Below are 18,191 nucleotides of genomic sequence, written 5' to 3'. Positions count from 1 at the left end.
TCCCAACTCTGTATCTTAAATCAACTTCATGCCTTTGTATATTAAAAAAAAAGAAACAAAACAAATACACAGAAACCATTTTTCCCATCGTAAATTAGTGCCCTCATGGCTTTTGTTTTATAGCTTGGTGATGCCTCTGGTAAGCATGAGGTTGACAACAGACAGAAACACCTCTCTTCACATTCCACCAGATCACTGGCAGGTTAGAAGAACCTGTCAGCCTGTTATACCTCAGAGGGCTCTGGCTTGGTTTGAGGGGAATACCTGTTGCCAGGATAAGCATTTCCCACATAAAATTTAGTTTGTCAGGCCCTAGCTGGTGAGGCTCAGTGGACTGGGTGTGGGCCTGTGAACCAAAGGGTCGTGATTCAATTCCAAATCAGGGAACATGTTTGGGTTGTGGGGTCAGGTCCCCAGTGGGGGCCATGTGAGAGGCAACCACACATTGATGTTTCTCTCCTTCCCTTCCCCTCTAAAAATAAATAAATAAAATCTTTAAAAAATATAGTCTGTCAAAAACTCTCTGACCCAAATTTTAGCAGCAGCTTTTTCCATTTCACTTTTTAGGATTAAAGCATAAAAGAACCAGTGTCTAGAGGCAAGTGACACATGACTTAACCTTCCTGCCATCCTTAATTTCTTCATTCATAAACTATGCTTAAAAGACCAAAATTCTCTTTCTTCATTTTTAAAATAGAATCCTGCCTTAGCCTCAAAGGTCAATGGAGAAGTCTTTTATTTCTGAATGGATGAGAGAGACTCCTTGATTTTCTTGGTTATGTTTTGGAATGAGTTTCATATGGTCACCCACATACTTGGTCACACAACTGTCCAGCTGCCGCTTCACTGGAAGCTCTTTACTCCCTGCACCTATTGAATCTTTGGCTTTGTCATTGCAATGCATGGTTCACTGGGCCAGGTGGTCTTGGAATCTCAAATCCCTGGTAATGAAGGCCTGGGCTTGAGCCAGAAGCATGTGGCAGTGCTCAATGCACTGGCACACCTGCTGCATGGGTGTCTGACTGTCCTGCCAATAGCTGGCTCTGCACTGGAACAAGAGGCCCCGCATTTTCCAGATATTCTCTTTCTTCAGACTTTTCACCATGGAGTCCACCATCTTCTGCACCCGAAGCTGCTACAGGTCCATCATGGTGACCCTGTGGTGCACCACACCACATCACCCACACCAGTGTTTTTTCTTTTCTAGGTCATTATCCATGCCATCCATGTGCTCATATCTTCTTTTCACTATCTCTGCCTCCTCTTCTTTCTCACCCTTTCCTGCTCCTGGTCAACTTCATAGTGATGTAACAAAACACAAGTATGGCTCTTATGATGAGGAAAGCCAATGCTCAAGAAGCAGGTGCTAATGTGAAGGAAAGTGGTTTTATTTTCAGGTGCCAGCAACCTGGAAGATGAAGTACTCATGTCAAAAAGCCTATCTTCCTGGGAAGATGGGGGGGGGGGCTATGGAAACTCTTGTCTCAAAGCCCATCACCACTTCTCAGTGCAGGCAGAGGTTTTTATAAGGAGGCAGTGGGGAACAGAACAAAGATCAAAAGAGGGCATTGAAAGTTCTCTGTGTGCAGATTGACACAGTCCATTCTAAGACAAATGACAGCCAGTGTACATCATCCTGGTTTAGTCATCCTGGATTCACGTCATCCTGTCTCCATGGGTGAAGGTCAGCAAATCTCCCAGAATTGGGATGCCCAAAGGTCAGAGTCTGTACCTTTTGAAGTTAGTTCCTAGGATTCTTATACAAACATGCTGTTTATGTATAAGCTACATATTAATCCAAGTCAGCACTTACAGAAACAGTGTCAAAAGATGGGGTTGGTTATACTTTCCCACCATTACAATGCTCCACTGTTACAGTCAGCCTCCTGCCTTCTCCTTTCTTCACAGAACTTTGTGCCAGCCAGTGTGGCAGATGAAGGGTTGGCGGGGTGATAGAAGCACACAAAGGGACAGCAAGGGACATCAGGACGAGTGGTAGAGGCTGATTCTTCAGTGTCTCCAACTTGCCACTACATCTATCCCTTGCATTATAAGTTTTAGTTACTATATTTTTAATTTTAACAGGAAGTTCTGTGAATATCTTAAAAATCTGCTGGTTAATTCTTTAAGATTTTTGTTCATATATTTTCAAGCATTTTTTAGTTCATTAAGCATATAAAGCATAGTTATTTTATCTTCTACCTTTGACAAATCAAACATCTTGTTTATTTAATCTCTCTATTAAATCACAAGGTTTGTTTATGGATATAGTCTCTTTGCCTTGTGTTTAGTTATTCTTGCGTCCTGGTTACATATTTTCTTGACATTTGTTTGTGGGAATATTTGGGGGCCAGAATGAAAATACATTTTTCAGGGAGTGTTTTCATTTGCATAGGCCAGGAAACTGAAGGATATGGCAGGACAAATAGCATGCTAAGCATTTTTAAAATATATTTTATTGATTATGCTATTCTAGTTCCTATTTTCCCCCTCTTCACTCCTCTCCACCCTACATACCCCCTCCCACCCACATTCCCCCACTTTAGTTCATGTCCATGTGTCATACTTATAAGTTCTTTAGCTTCTATATTTCCCATACTCTTCTTGCCCTCCCCCTGTCTATTTTCTACCTACCATCTATGCTACTTATTCTCTGTACCTTTTCCCCTTCTCTCCTCCTCCCACACTATGCTAGGCTTTGCTCAGTATGGCTCTGGAATACAAAACTCACAGGAAAATGCTTTGTTTTTCTACATTATGAGATGCAACTTTTCACATCTGCACAGTTTCAGACAGGTGATTTCCCTTGCACTCCTGGATTGGAGAGGGGTGGTCTGAGGAAACAGTCCTTTGGGGTCCCAATTTGTGAGAAAAGACTCTCTCCTTATATGCCTCACCTAACTTGTCCTGGGTCTAACCCCAGCACACTTCGATTTTTTTTTCTGATTTGGAAGACGCTTTCAAGACAAAAATTAGTTTCTGTGCTTGATATACCTCTATGGTTCACCTAGTTTTTCCCACATTCATCTAGTGTTTTGAACTGATAATATCCACTTTCCCTTCAGGACAAGAGTTGATTCAAATACCCAGTCAGCCACATTATTATTTTTTGCAGAATCACAGTTTTCTTTTTGGCCACTGAGTAGTTTCATAGGTGCACTCTTTTCTTCCAGGATGAAGTAGGTCAGTCAAGTTGTTCAGTGCTATTAGATAAAATGCATATCATCAGATCAGAGGGCCAGAACAGAGTTCAAATTTATTTTTATTTTTTCCTGCAATATTGAGGTGTAATTGATAAATAAAATGCATATATTAAGAGTGTATGTGATAATTCAATATATGTATACTTAATTAAATGATTACCACAACCACATTAATCAGGTTAATTCATACCTTTGTTACCTCACATAATTACATCTTTATTTATTTATTGCAGTGAGAATGCTTAAGATCTACTCACAGAAAATTTCCAATATCAGTGACTACAGTAGTCACCAGAGGTTATTCACCTGACAACTGAAAGCTTGTACCTTTGATCAGCATCTCCCCATGTTCCCCACCTCCAGGTTCTGGTCATCTCCATTCTACTCTGTTTCTATAAATTCAACATTTTTTTGATTCCACGTATAAGTGAGATCATTCAGTTTTTGTCTTATATATACCACTTTTTAAAAAATTTATCTATTTGTCAACACTTAGCTTGTTTTCATATCCTGAATATTGTGAATGATGCTGCAATGAACACAGGAGTCAATACATGTCTTTGAGAGACTATTTTTAGACTTTTTAGAAACTTGAATGAAATAGAAATGAAGCTGCAGGGAGGGAACCCTCTGAGATAAGCAATATTAGTTGAAGCAGGCTTGGGTGAGGTATAACTCTCTTTACTTATCCTCCTAAGCAACTTCTCCAGCCTATGTGATAGCCAGTTTGCATCCTTTTCTCCATCCTCTTAGACACTCCTGCTCTTCATTCTTAAAGAGATTTCTGAAATTCCAGTTCTCTTAATATTTTCTCTTCTGGGCTTCCTGATTTTGTAAGGTGTGTTTATTCTTATTCAGACATAAAGTAAAGAACCAAATGCTTTCTTTAATCCTTTCCAGTCCTGTGGTAGAATGTTCCAAAGGGTGAAATGTGCCACACTGTAACTCATTGCTTCTTAAAGAGTATGATTGGCATTTTGGTGCAATGTTTTTTTGCACCTGTTAACCCACTAGATGCAAACTGTGCTCCCAAGCTATTGTTACTAGTAAAACAAAATAAAAACAAACAAACAAACAAACAAACAAACAAAACAGACACAAAGAGTTCCAAATGCCCTTGAGGTCAATACCATCCTCAGTTGAAATCACTGTGGCAAAGTATCAGTCAGTTTAAATTGAAAGTGTTGTTTCCTAATTCAAGAAGTAGTTGTTACATGTGTACTCCTGGGTGTCTGTGACATGCCCTAGTATTTTAGAAATATTAAAATAGTCATTTTATTTTGCACAATAAGGTTCTGGGTTTTGTGTCTCATTGTATGTACTGCTATGATTGATTTAGTAATTTGTACAGAAATAGCACTAATAATTCCCTTAGGATAATACAAAGTACTTATAGAATAATAATCAGAATATGTTGTATTATGTAGCATTTTGTATGGGAAGGTTTTTGCTCAGATTACATAGAAAATTAAGCCAGTAATTTACAAATTGCATAATATTAAAAAGCTCCATCTGTATTTTGGTAATATTTTTGAAATTTGGTTCAAAATGTATGTACACTGCAAGACTGAGCTTCATCATCCTTTTTTAAAGCACACTGACAGGTGCCTTTCAGTAATATATGCACCACTTTTCAAACATTGAGCAGTACTGTGACTTTTGTGTTTGTATATAAATGTATAGCATAGTAATAAATATATTGGATTTTAAGGAAGAAGGTGTTTGTCTTTTAATTTGTATAACACTTTTGAACTCTGTTAGGAGAAAATCAACAGCTTTTCAGAGAGAAATAGCCTTCCCTTGCGAGGTTCACACCATGTCAGAATAGGTCTGTTAAATCACTGGGCAGGAGCACTCTTCAGGAGGAAGTGACAGCCATGCACTGTGGTTTCACAGCATTGAAATTCTATCTGTTCTCTAAATTGTCATGACAGATTCTAGAAGGGGTTATATGGAATGAAGTGTTTGCCTACAGCTGTTGAAAAGAGCTTAAGGGGAAAAAAGCAAACAATTTCAAACAGTATTATATGGAGAAAACAAAGAGGATATTGGGCCATCCACCTGCCCACCATCTGCCCATACATGGACAACCAGGGACAACCTGTTTGCAAAGGGAGACACATGTGAGGCAACAAACAGTGGTGGCCGGGACCTGTGGAGATTACAAGAGAGATATGAAACAAAACCAGCTGCCCAGAGCACCGTTTCTAGTCACCTATTTAAGCAATAAAATAACTTAAGAAAATCTTGTGCTTTTACAAGGATACACTGTTTATCACAGTAATGGTGAAATTCTGAAATATTGCCCATGGAAGAGAGAATAAACTAGAAATTCTGGAAATCTGAAAGCAGTTTTAAATTTTGTAAATAGATTTTCCTTCAACTTACTTACTTTTTCACCTACCCTAAATAAAAGATTTCTAATTTCACTTCTTTGAAGTAACCCATCCTGAAAGGTATATGTCATATACTGAGGCACTAAGTAAGGGCTATCCACATTTGTCATTTTGAGAACTAAAATCAGTGCTGAATTGTTAAATTAAAGGACATGATTACAATGACTCTTAAGCTCTAAGACATTTTGTCTAGGGAAATATAAAGATGTTTTCCTGAGATTTATTTCTGTAAAGTTTAAATCTGGTATCTTAAAGGTAACTGCAAAAGAAATTTTTATCAAATATTTTCTGTTATTGACAAAGATAAAATCCACAGTATTTAATCCTGCTACTTCTATTTTACAAATGAGGAAATAGCAATTTATTGATACAGAGTATAAGCACATTGCTGGGAGAAAACAAAATAATTAAAATGTTAATAAAAGGTAAAAGAGAAAATCAATCAATTGCTCATATTGGAATGGGTGATCTAAGAAGCACTCTGGGACAAGAATTAGGAATAAAATGCCACTAAACCAGCTACTGGAAGTAACCAAGTTTACATAGATTTCCAAAGTCTGGAAATAGAATAGAGATGTATGACTGTAGAAAAAAATTAAAATGGGTAATTTATTCCTTTAAGTAAGGTAGTTTTTCTTGCAAAAGCATGTTTTTAACCAGTTAACTTAGTTCTTGTGAGCCAGTCTTCATCCTGTGGCTACCTTTGGTGCCAAATAACTGTACTTGCTGTGGGTCTGATTAGTTATCCTCGCTGGGCTGGCTGTTCAGTACCAGCACTGGACAGTTGCCAAAGAAAATGATCAGAGTTGACTGTGACCTGACAGTCTATGTGCCTGGCCAGTCTCTCTGTATTCATTCAGGAGATACAATTTTGCTTTAGATAGCAAACACAAAATCTGAGGCAGAAAATGTTCCAAAGGTAGAGAATGGATTCATTGTACTTCCACTCACTTGTGTGTGTGTGTGTGTGTGTGTAAGTCACAAGGGAATTAAAGATGGACTTTCCTTAATGCCTTAGTGCTGCAGTTTACTCTGGAGTGTATAGAATTCTGTGAATCCCTTGTGGATTTCTCAAGTCGTTTTCTTTGAAATCATAAGTTGTTACATGAGTTGTGATTTAATAATCAAACCTCCAAAGATGCATGATGGAAATCAGTTCATGGGTTTTCAGAAATGTCAATGTTTTATGGCCATAAGCACTATAAAACCTGTTTCAGTTGACAAGTAATGCAAAATTATTTGGGTGAAGTGCTAACTAAGGCATCTTAAACTAAGATTCATTAGTTTATTCATTTCCATATTAGGAAAAAGCAAGGGATTTTTCTCCCTTTATAAACTTCTTTTATAAAACTTTCTATTATAAATGCTTCAACATTGAATTACATTAATAGGAAAATCATACTTACTCAAATTTAAAGCAATGGTGACAAATACTACAATAAAAACAAGTGCAAGTTCAGGCTTCAAAATCTCATGTGGTTTTCAGAAACACATCAGAAATCTGAATGAATATTTTAAATGATCATTTAAATGATAGTAAAAATAAATAAATTTTCACAAGCAAACAATATTGTTAAAGCAATTCAATTACAGAAAAATTTACCTAAAAGGTCACAATGTTCTCACATCAGAGGTTTCTTTTTCTCACTGTTTGTATCAATTTATTATATACAGTTGAAGATCATGGTGGAATATGGAGTTAAATAATTTCACAGGCTCTTATAACTGATAATCTAAAATACAGAGAATAAGTAAACTTTTGAGGAAATTCATACAAAAGCAAATAAATACAATTTAAAGACTAACCAAATGAAAAATCAAGGAATTCTCTCAGGTGAGGGAGGCAACCGGAGAGGCATCTCTGCTTGCCCTGAGGGCAGGGGAGCCTGCTTCCTGTCCTCACAGAGCCGTGCAAAGGAAAGAAGACACCAGGAAGAAATGCCCAGGTGGTGTGTATGTGGACCCTTCTACATGGCCTCACCAAAGCTGTCTGTGGCCTAAAAGCACCACATAGAACTGAACTGGCTGCACCACCAGACCCTACACAGAGCTTCTTGCTCATCTGTGGTTCAGTGATTGAGGACCACATGGCTTGACTGTCCTGTCTTGGCATGATATGAGACCTTTGGACAGTACCCTACTCTTGTGGGGCAGAGACCGGGAACAATGGAAACTAAAGTCAAAAATTAGCTTAAACTGTAGCAAATAATGCATCCATACACATGAAACTACCAACAGAAAACTATCTAAATATCCTTCTTAGAGTAAAAAGATGTTTAAATGCATGGGCTGCCCACTGGAGTAATATAGAGCCATTTCCATGAGTTAGTAAAATAAATGTGCATCATTTTGTTCCTCTGCATGCTTGAGTTCAGTGTCCTAGCTTTCACTATTCTTTAAGGTAAAGGTATAGTCCAGAAGATACTGATTTTAGGTAACATCTCCCTGCATTTTCCTTTTAAAAACCAAATGGATGATATCAAGATTATATTATTGTTAGAAATTTTATTTGAAGACAAAGTTAATTATCCATCTGCTGTCCACAATCTGCAAAAAAAAGCCCATTTGCTAATCTTTTATAATACCTACTAACATAATTGCCCTAGGAATAGGGAGTGTCAGAAGATCCAGTTTTGTTTCCAAAGAGACTACTGGAAAAATTATAATGTCTTTTTAGTGACAATAAGGACATTTTAGTATAACTGTGATATGTTTAAAGATTGCTTTCAAATTAGGGGGTTTGAGATCTGTATCAGACAGAATCAAGTTGAGAAAACAGAAACTCCAATAGTTTTTTTTTGTTTACCAGAAAGCATTTAATAGAGGATATTGGTTAAATAGATATTGGAGTACTGGAGTACAAAATGGAACCAGTGAGTTGCCATTGTGAAGTACATCCTAAGAGCTGATGATGATAAAAGGGGCAGAGATTGGGGGTTATCATAACCCTGGAACCTCTGTTAAGGAGCCCTGTGAAGTGAGATATGGACATCTCAGTAAGGAGGTTGCCTACCTGATGCTGGCACTTCATGAACTTGGGGAAGCCTTTGCTAAGCCGGAACCCAGGCCTCTAAAAAAAAGGGTGCTGGCTGACTGCTCACAGAAATGGGACCCAGACATCCAAGGAGAAGGAGGTGCCTCTGGACTAGGGCTCCTATTTCTAAAAGGCATGATGATGCTGGTTCTGGCAATGAGGAAAATGTCTGGATATAGAAGCAACTTCAGTCTTTGAGTATTCAACTGTACCAGTGTTATTGAAACTCAAAATGGAGAAGAGACTTAAAAGTTAGACCTCAAATCATAAAAATCTTAGAAGAAAAGATAGGCAGTAAATTCTTTGATATCACTCATAGCAACCTTTTAAGATATAGCTCCTTGACAAGAGAAACAAAAGAAAAAATAAACAAATAAAACTATATCAAACTAAAATATTTTTGCATAGTGAAGAAAATCATCAACAAAATGAAATTGCCATTTACCGAATGGGTGAAGGTAATTGCAAATGATATATCCAATAAAGGGTGCAACACCAAAAAATAAACAATCTAATTTAAAAAATGGGCAATGGACCTAAATAGACATTTTTACCAAGAGTACATAAAATGCTCAACATTAGTGTTCATCGGGAAAGTGCAAATTAAAACCAAGAAGAGATACCACCTCACACCTGTCAGAATGGCTATTATTAAAAAATCAACACTAATAAGTGCTGGTGAGGATGTGGAGAAAAGGGAACCCTGTATACTCTTGATGGGACTCTAAATTGGTACAGCCACTATGGAAAACAATATGGAGGTTCCTCAAAAAATTGAAAATAGGGTTGCCATACAACCTAGCAATTTTGCTTCTGAGTTTTTGTCCAAAGAAAACAAAATCACTCATTCAAACACACATACACATTCTCACACACACACAAACACACACACACACACACACAAATGAGTCTGTCCAGACAGTGTCCATCTATGTAATATGAAAAATAGAGACATTTATTGAAGAAGATACAAGATACAAGAAATACTCTATGTAGGACAATGGCATCTCAGTCCCCTTTAACATATGTACCTTGGGACCTCACAGAGTTCTCCCAATTGCCATCAGCTGCTCCACTGTATTGTCCTGGATCTCACTGATGGCCTGAAATCTCTTCCCTTTCAAAGGTGATTTTAGTTTTGGGAAAAGCCAGAAGTCTCAGGGCACCAAATCTAGAATGTAGCGGGGCTGAATCACCTGAGTGACTTGACGTTTCACCAAAAAACTCAGCATGAGATGTGATTCATGAACAGGTGTGTTGTTATGATGAAGCTGACAAACTTCTGAATCATTTGAATAGTTTCTGTGGAGGAATGTTCAAACTTAACTCAAAATTTGATGCAGCCTTGTTGCTCTACTGGCCTAGTCATTTTGAACTTGATGGCCACACAGTACACATGCTTCCTTAATGGTGTCTACCACCACCACTGACTAGTACAGTGAAGTCGTCATTGTTCATACATGTGCATTCCAGTCCACTCTCCTTGGCTGCCAGATTACATAGATGTCACACAAACCATTCTTGTTACATTAACAATGACTGGACTTTTTCTGGACAAACCTCATGTGTGTGTATTCTGTATCTTCCTAAGTTCATTGGAGCATTTCTAGTATAGCCAAGACATGGAGGCAACCTAAAAGTTCATCAACAAATGAATGAATAAAGAAGCTTTGGTACATATACAATAAAATAATATGCAGCAATGAAAAGAATAAAATCTTGTCATTTGTAACAACATGGTCAAACCTAGTGGATATTATGCAAAGTAAGCAAGTCAGATAGAAAAAGACATACACTATATAATTTCTTATATATAGAATCTAAAACACAAAATAAATGAATAAACAAAACAACATAAATAGGACCCAAAGATACAGAGAACAAGCTGATGGTTTTCAAAGGGGAAGAAGTAGGGAGATAGGGATAATAAAAAATATAGTAAAATAAAGTAAGAAGGAGTGTTATGGTTCTGCCCTTACAATAACTAATACCACCACCACTACCACCACCACCACCATCACTATTTATTTTTTTTAAAGAAAGATGGAAGGAAGGAAGGAAGGAAGGAAGGAAGGAAGGAAGGAAGGAAGGAAGGAAGGAAAACTTCTTGAGGTTGGTAGAGGAAAAATTACTATGATTTAGCTGTATCTGGACATTTCACAGAGCCTTGAAGAGCCAAAGTGAAGAAATACTTCGCTGACCACCAGGCTATTCAGCATTCCTAAGGAAGGGCTAGTAAGCTGAGAACAAAGGCTCACCTCCTTTGTCTGAACACATTGCTTGGCACTTGGGCCTTGAAGTGTTTTAAGCATAGTATATGTCACAATTTATTAACCACTCTTCTTTCAAACCACTCAATATGTTAGAAACAATTATCCTTATTTTACCAACAAGGAAACAAAGACACAAATAAGTAGGCATCATGGCTGTTACAAATGGAGCCAGAATTTGCACTCCAATAGGCTAACTCCAACATCCTCCCTCTCAGCAACTGTTTCTCCCCTGCCTAGAAGAACATATACCGGATATCACAGGTGACCATTTCATTGCAATGGAATAATGTTTTCTATTTTTTATATTTTCTTATATGTATTTTTAAATGTTTCTCAAATGAACATGTTCTAATTTTGTAATAAAACATTTTAGTTCAGAATATAACCATAGTTGTGAAGAACTCATATAGGTACAGTCTTTTTTAGAAAACAATTTGGCACTAAGGATTGGAACAAAAGCCTTCCTATCTTAGGTAAAATTAGATCTCAATTTTTAAAAATGTGTAGTCTGTATAAATTTAAAAACTAAGAAAAGGATAGGATTATGAATGATTTTGAATATTTCAATTTTGCTTTTTGTTCACTTAACACATATGTGCAAGGAAAAGATAGTCATATTAATCTAACCAAGGAAATGTTTTTAATTGATTTTGTTTAAAGAGAGAGAGAGAGAGATGTGTCCTGACCAGGGATCAAACCCACAGCTTTGGTGTATTGGGACAATGCTGTAACCAACTGAACTACACAGCCAGGGCTGGAAATTGTTGTTTAAAAGACCATATTATTTAACTACTATGCTTATGTATAGGAATTATTAGTAATAGATATTTAGGACAGTATTGCTTATAGTAATGAAGCTTCATGAGTAACCTGCATGTAAAAAAATTGAGATTAATTAAACAATACAAGTTATGCTATAGAATATAATGAAAACTTTAAATAATCATATTTAAAGGTTATTTGAAGACTTAAAAATTTAAAATGTCACTAAGATTAATATTTTCAATTGTATATACCCTTTGTTTCCAGTTTTCTAAAAATAAATCACAAAGATAAATGTATATCCTTCCACCCATACCTGACTCCTCACATATAATATATGAAAACACCAAACATGTTAATAGTTCTATCTGGATAGTGAAATTGGGGTGATGTTAATTCCATCTTAACTTACTTTGTTATTTTTTCAAATTTACCACAATAAAGATTGCTTGCATAACTTGCATAAAGATTTTTTCTTGCATAAACAACTGGTATATATTCCTAATGCAGAGGCAACACATTTAAACCTAATTTTATATATTATCAGGAATTTAGAATGGATACAGAAATATTTTTGTGCTTCCTTGGTGCCTACCGGTGACTTAGAAATGTCAGCCCCCTCATGTAACAACCAAAATTCTAGCTTTTTTCTTTGCCAGCAATTTTATAGTTTTGATATGAGTATGAATCTCTCATTGGGGAGAATATAAAGATTTCTGATTCACCATAGCAGTAGCTGAAACATACAAGATGTGTATATTTTAGTTAGTTACTCAGTATAAAGTTTTAGGTAATGATTTTCCATTCTCCAAGTAAAACAGTAATGTTACCTGGCATTCAACCAGCAAAATGAATATGCATTGTTCATATAGTGATTGATATATAATAAATAAAAACAGGGCAGCTGGTATTTTTATTGGTATTTGATTATTTTTCTTCTACATAGTACATTTCCCAAATTGTTTATAGCATTAGTTTTTGGAAAGGTCATATTTGATTGCAGTTTTTTAAAATTTTGTTGTTCCAGCTATCTTAGTTCTTTTTTTCTTATTTCTCATTTCATTTCAGACAACTTGGTCACTGATTGCTCCTTCCAAAGCTAGAAACACTTCTAAAGCAGAAATGCCTATTACTTGAACAAAGATAAAAGAGTAAAATTCTTAAGAGGTAAAAGCAAGTTTTATTTAGAATGGTAGAAAATGAAATCTTGAAAATCTGAATATGTTTTGTGTTTGAATTATCTGATAAAATGAAACAATTAAGACTTTTGTGATTTTGATGGACTGCCTCAAGTTTCAAATATTCTGCAAGGAATATTTTAATAAATATTTGTGATTTGAGTTCTTGTCTGCATCATTACCTAAAGTATATAGTGATGTAGCATTCTCTAGATTGCTGTCACACTAATGCAAGCTAGCAAATGTTTCATTCACTAGGTAAAATTTGCAAATAGGCTTTATAGGTATTTTGTAAGTAACACAAAAAATCTACTCGATTTCATTCTTTTATCTTTGTTTTTAAAATAATACAAAAGCTGCCCTGGCTGCTGTGGGTGAGTGAATTGAGCTCTGGCCTGCAGAAAAGGTCACAGGTTTGATTCCCAGTCAGGACAAATGCCTGGGTCACTGGCCAGGTCCCAAGTGAGGGCGTGCAAGAGGCAACCAATCTATGTATCTCGAGCATATCGATGTTACCCTCACTCTATTTCTCCTTCCCTTCCCTTTTATCTAAAAAATAAATAAAATAAAGTTGTACAAAAGTGATTTCTTTGAGAGTAAAAATCAATAATGTTATGTCCTTTGCAGTATATCCAATACTTACTAGGGTCTCTGATGCCTGGGTGGCTGCCAGTTGTTAGACAGTGAATGAGGAAATGAATGTGGTATCACTTTAGAGAAACACAGTTTGGGTTATGTCTAGTTAATGTCACAATTTCTCAAATGAGCAGAAAACTGAATTTTTATGTTTTTATGAAGGCTTTTAAGTTTATGAATAGTATGCCTAATTATGTTTCCATGGAATTTCTTGATTTTGGAAATTGGAGTTTTATATTCTGTTTTTATATGTAAATGACTAGGATAAAATGAATTTTAAATCTCATACATTTCTAATCAGTTAAATTAACATAAAAACATACAATACCTATGGATAAGTGGTCTTTATTGTTTAAACCAAGAATCAAGATTTAAAATATCTGATCTTACATTTTTATGTTCTTTGTTGGAAAAAAAAGAATTTAAAATAAAGCCTCCTGTAAACCAGGAGTTTTTCTGTCATACTTATAAGTGGTTCCCCTTTTGCATTTGCACTAATTATTACCTCATGTAAATTTAATGTTTTAGCAGAACAGTTAACAAAGTCTAGTTAAGTAAGGTTATATATGACATGCAGTTTAGATACACTCAGCTAGCTGAGACAGTTCAACATTCAGCAACTGCAAAATGAAAATGACAAAACAAACAAAAAATCCAAAAAAATGTATTTAAGTGATTTTGGGACTAAACATTTTTTATTATTTTATTTTTTAATTTGTTTTACATTTTGTTATTATTATTATATTACAGCTGTCCCAATTATTCCCCCTTTGCACTCCTCTGCCCAGCTTAGCCCCAGCTCCCATAGTCAATCCCCACACCATTGTACAGGTTCTTTGACTAGTCCCCTCCCCTTCTTTCCACCATTACCTCCTCCCCCCACCCCTCTGTTCGCTATCAGTCTGCTTCATGTTTCCATGCCTCTGGGTCAATTTTTCTCTTTATTTTGTTCATTAGATTCCTCTTATAGGTGAAATCACATGTATTTGTCTTTCACAGATTGGCTTTATTTCACTTAGTGTGATATTCTCTGTTTCCATTCATGTTGCTGCAAAAGGTAGGATTTCCTTTTTTTTTTGGATTATCTTATTTTATTTTTTATTGTTGTTCAAGTACAGTTGTCCCCATTTTCTCCCAACCATGCTTCCTGCCCCACCCATCCCTGACTCCCATCTTCCTACCTACACCCTTTGGCTTTGTCCATGTGTCCTTATATATGTTCTTTGATGGCAATTCCCTTATTTTCCCCCATTATCCTTCTCTCCTCCCTTCTGGTTACTGTCAGTTTGTTCTTTATTTCAATGTCTCTGGTTACATTTTGCTTGCTTGTTTGTTTTGTTGATTAGGTTCCACTTATAGGTGAGATCATATGGTGTTTTTCTTTTGCTGGCTGGCTTATTTCACTTAATATAATGCTCTCTAGTTCTGTCCATGCTGTAGCAAAGGGTAGGAGCCCCTTCTTTCTTTCTGCTTGGTAATATTCCATTGTGTAAATGTGACAGTTCTTAGATCCATTCATACACTGATGGGTACATAGGCTGTTAACAGCACTTGGCTATTGTAAATAGTGCCTTCTGAACATAGAGATGCATAAGTTCTTTTGAATTGGTGACTTAGAATTTTTAGGGTATACTCCCAGCAGCAGTATCACTGGATCAAAATGCAGTTCCATTTCTAGTTTTTTAGGGAAATTCCATAGTGTTTTCCACAGTGACTGCACCAGTCTACATTCCCACCAACAGTGTACTAGGGTTAGGTTTCCCTTTTCTTCACAACCTCACTAGCACTTATTTTTTTGTTGATCTGTTGATACAGACTTTCTTTCCTATGATTCCTGATAAACACTTTGTTCTGAAACTATGTAATGCATGCAACCAACTTTTAATAATCCTGCCATTTTCTCTATTTCTTATGGGAGATATCATGAAGCAGCACCTAAAGGATTCTTTTCCACTCATAGGAGCTAAAAAGAAGCAAGTTACAATCACAGCTAAAAAATAACTGAAGACTTGATATCTACTAGATACTGTGATAAGCATTTTCATGTGTCAAAATATTTAATATTTGCAATAAATGATTTTGTTTTTAATATTTATCTTTATTAATTCAGTCCTAAATATACCCACAAGAGTTCTTGATCTGAAAGATATTTCTCATTATCTCATAGCAACCACAGCATAGTTTTTCTGTGTCTCCTAGTTCTTATTCCTGGGTGGTAACCTATATATACAAAGTCTGTATTATAGGCAAGGAACAGAGGGAAAAATTGTGATCTGATTAGAATGAGGAAAAGAAATCACTGCCTCCCTGTCCTCTTCACCAGTTAGTCTGTCTTAAAATGTCTTACTCCAACTCTTCGAATGTAGATAAAACCCATAAAAATGATAAACATAGTATCTCCAATTTTAGGATGCAAAATGTTGCCATGATCCTGGGCTTTCCCACTGCTGCACCCTCCCAGAATGTCAATGTGTGGCTCCATAGTTAGTAAGTCTTCGAAGTTCTCAGTCTCTGTAGTATCAAATAAATTCTGGAGATTTTCTTTCAGTAAAATTTACTTAGCCCTAACTGTGTAGAAACATAGGCATCTTTTTTTTAACATTGCTACCCACCTCAATTTAGAGAAGTTAACTTGCCCTCAGTCAAATTAAGTTATCAATAACACCAGGATTTTAACTCCATTTAATTTTAAAGACCAAACTCTTAAACATTATAGAATCTTGATTATTTCTTCATTAAATAAGTGAACAAGTGCAAAACATGGTGTAAAACAAATACAGAGCCCTTGCTGGTGTAGCTCAGTGGGTTGAGTGTAGGCCTGCAAACCAAAAGGTTGCTGGTTCGGTTCCCTGTCAGGCCACATGTGTGGGTTGTAGGCCAGGTCCCCAGTAGGGGGCACACAAGAGGCAACCACACATTGATGTTCTGCTTTCTCTCTCCCTGCCTTTGTGTCTATAAAAATAAATAAAAATATTTTAAAAATAAAATTTAAAAAAATACAGAAATGAACTCTTACTTTACATTCACTTTCAAACCTCTCTCATAATTATGCAGAAAAGTGGTTAAAACTGACAAACTAGGTTAATACCATTTATCATTTCATGAGAATGAACTCAGGACTAGAAAGAAAAAAATTACTGAGTGAATATGGGGATCCTTAAATACAGGGAAGATCAAGTACAAAGTTCAGTAAATCTATGTAGGTGCAAGTTTGGTAGAAAAATTGAGTTTTCTGATCCCTTAGACAGGATACATAATCAAATAATCTGACAAACACCATGTATCAGTTGTCATAGGTGCCTGTATATTAACTAATTAATTAATTAATGAAAAATGAATACAAAACTGGGACCTTTATTTATAGTACCTAGGCATATATGATCATCATAAATGAATAAATAAACTTTCATAGCAGATCATTTTTTATCTAGGAGGACTGTACAGAAAAAATCCAAGAATTGTTAATACAGCAAGAATATTTTGTGCAACATTGGTATAACCTAGCAACCAAGGAGAATGGACTGGAATGCACATGTGTGAACAAGGACAACTTCACTGTGCTACTCAGTGGGGGTGGGAGACACCATTGAGCAAGCATGTGTACTGTGTAGCCATCACATTCAAAACAAGCAAGTAGAGCAACAAATCTTATTGAATTTTACATTAAGCATTCCTCTGCAGAAACTGTTTGAATGATTCAGAAGCCTTTTGGTGATGATGCAATGAATGCAGTGCAAATATAAGTGTGGCTCAAACACTTCAAAGATGGTTGAGAATCTGTTTAAAGTAATCCACATTTTGGAGGGCTACTGCAACAAACAGAACATTTGAGAATGTTGACTGTGTACAGGCTGCAATCAACAAAGATCAGAGAACTGTGTGAGGTCCCAAGGTGCCTACTTTGAAGGGGACTGAGGTCTCATGGTCCTATGTACAATGTTCCTTGTATCTTGTATCTTCTTCAATGAATATCTCTATTTTTCATAGTACAAGATGAATACTTCCTGGACAGACATTTGTATTTTTGGTAACCTTGCTAAGTGCCTGACATTTATTAAATTATTAATAAAAATAGCAAAAATAATAGTTATGCTATCAATATTTGTTATGCTTTCAGTAGAGATTTCTTCATATTAATTGGATTAAAACTCTCATGTTCAAATTTGAGGAGTAATAAAGAGTAATATGGTTTCAGGATTGTATTGAAAACACAACTTCTCTTTGCTGTCAAGAAATTATTGTACTCTGGCAAGATGTGAGAATGGTGTTTTCCTATGAGCACCTGAGAGGCTTTGAGGGGAGTCCCTTTACCCTCACCCTTCTTCCACACTGTGTTTTAGCACCTACTGAAACCAATTATACTAAAAAGAGACAAAGGTAATTTCAGCCTGTCACCAATGCCCAGATGTTAGGATAACTGTTCACTATAAATATCAGTTATTCTAAAACATAAAAAAGTCAATATTGATACCTAATAATTGCATAATAAATGTAAATACTTTAAATATTTAATGTTTAAATATCATTTTCTCAAGGGAAATTTTAAGTCAAAGGAGAAAAGTAGATGAAAACCCAGTTATTACATTTAAATAAATTATTGATTTCATGAGGTCTGTCCTGAAAGAATCCAGCAGTGTGCTATGAAAAATAGAGACATTTATTGAAGATATGAGATAAAAGAAACATTGTACATAGAACAAGGGTTCTGT

The 18,191-nt window shown here is 35.9% G+C and overlaps 1 pseudogene; it reads right to left on the bottom strand.

The window, feature by feature from the left end:
• Window positions 1-735: 735 nt before the first annotated feature.
• On the bottom strand, window positions 736-1,150 carry LOC114508352 (annotated as a pseudogene).
• Window positions 1,151-18,191: the final 17,041 nt, after the last annotated feature.

The sequence above is a fragment of the Phyllostomus discolor genome, chromosome 11 (genome assembly GCF_004126475.2).
Source record: "Phyllostomus discolor isolate MPI-MPIP mPhyDis1 chromosome 11, mPhyDis1.pri.v3, whole genome shotgun sequence".
NCBI lineage: Eukaryota > Metazoa > Chordata > Mammalia > Chiroptera > Phyllostomidae > Phyllostomus > Phyllostomus discolor.
The sequence above is the reverse complement of the archived record's forward strand: the minus strand, read 5'-3'. Positions and strand labels throughout refer to the sequence as shown.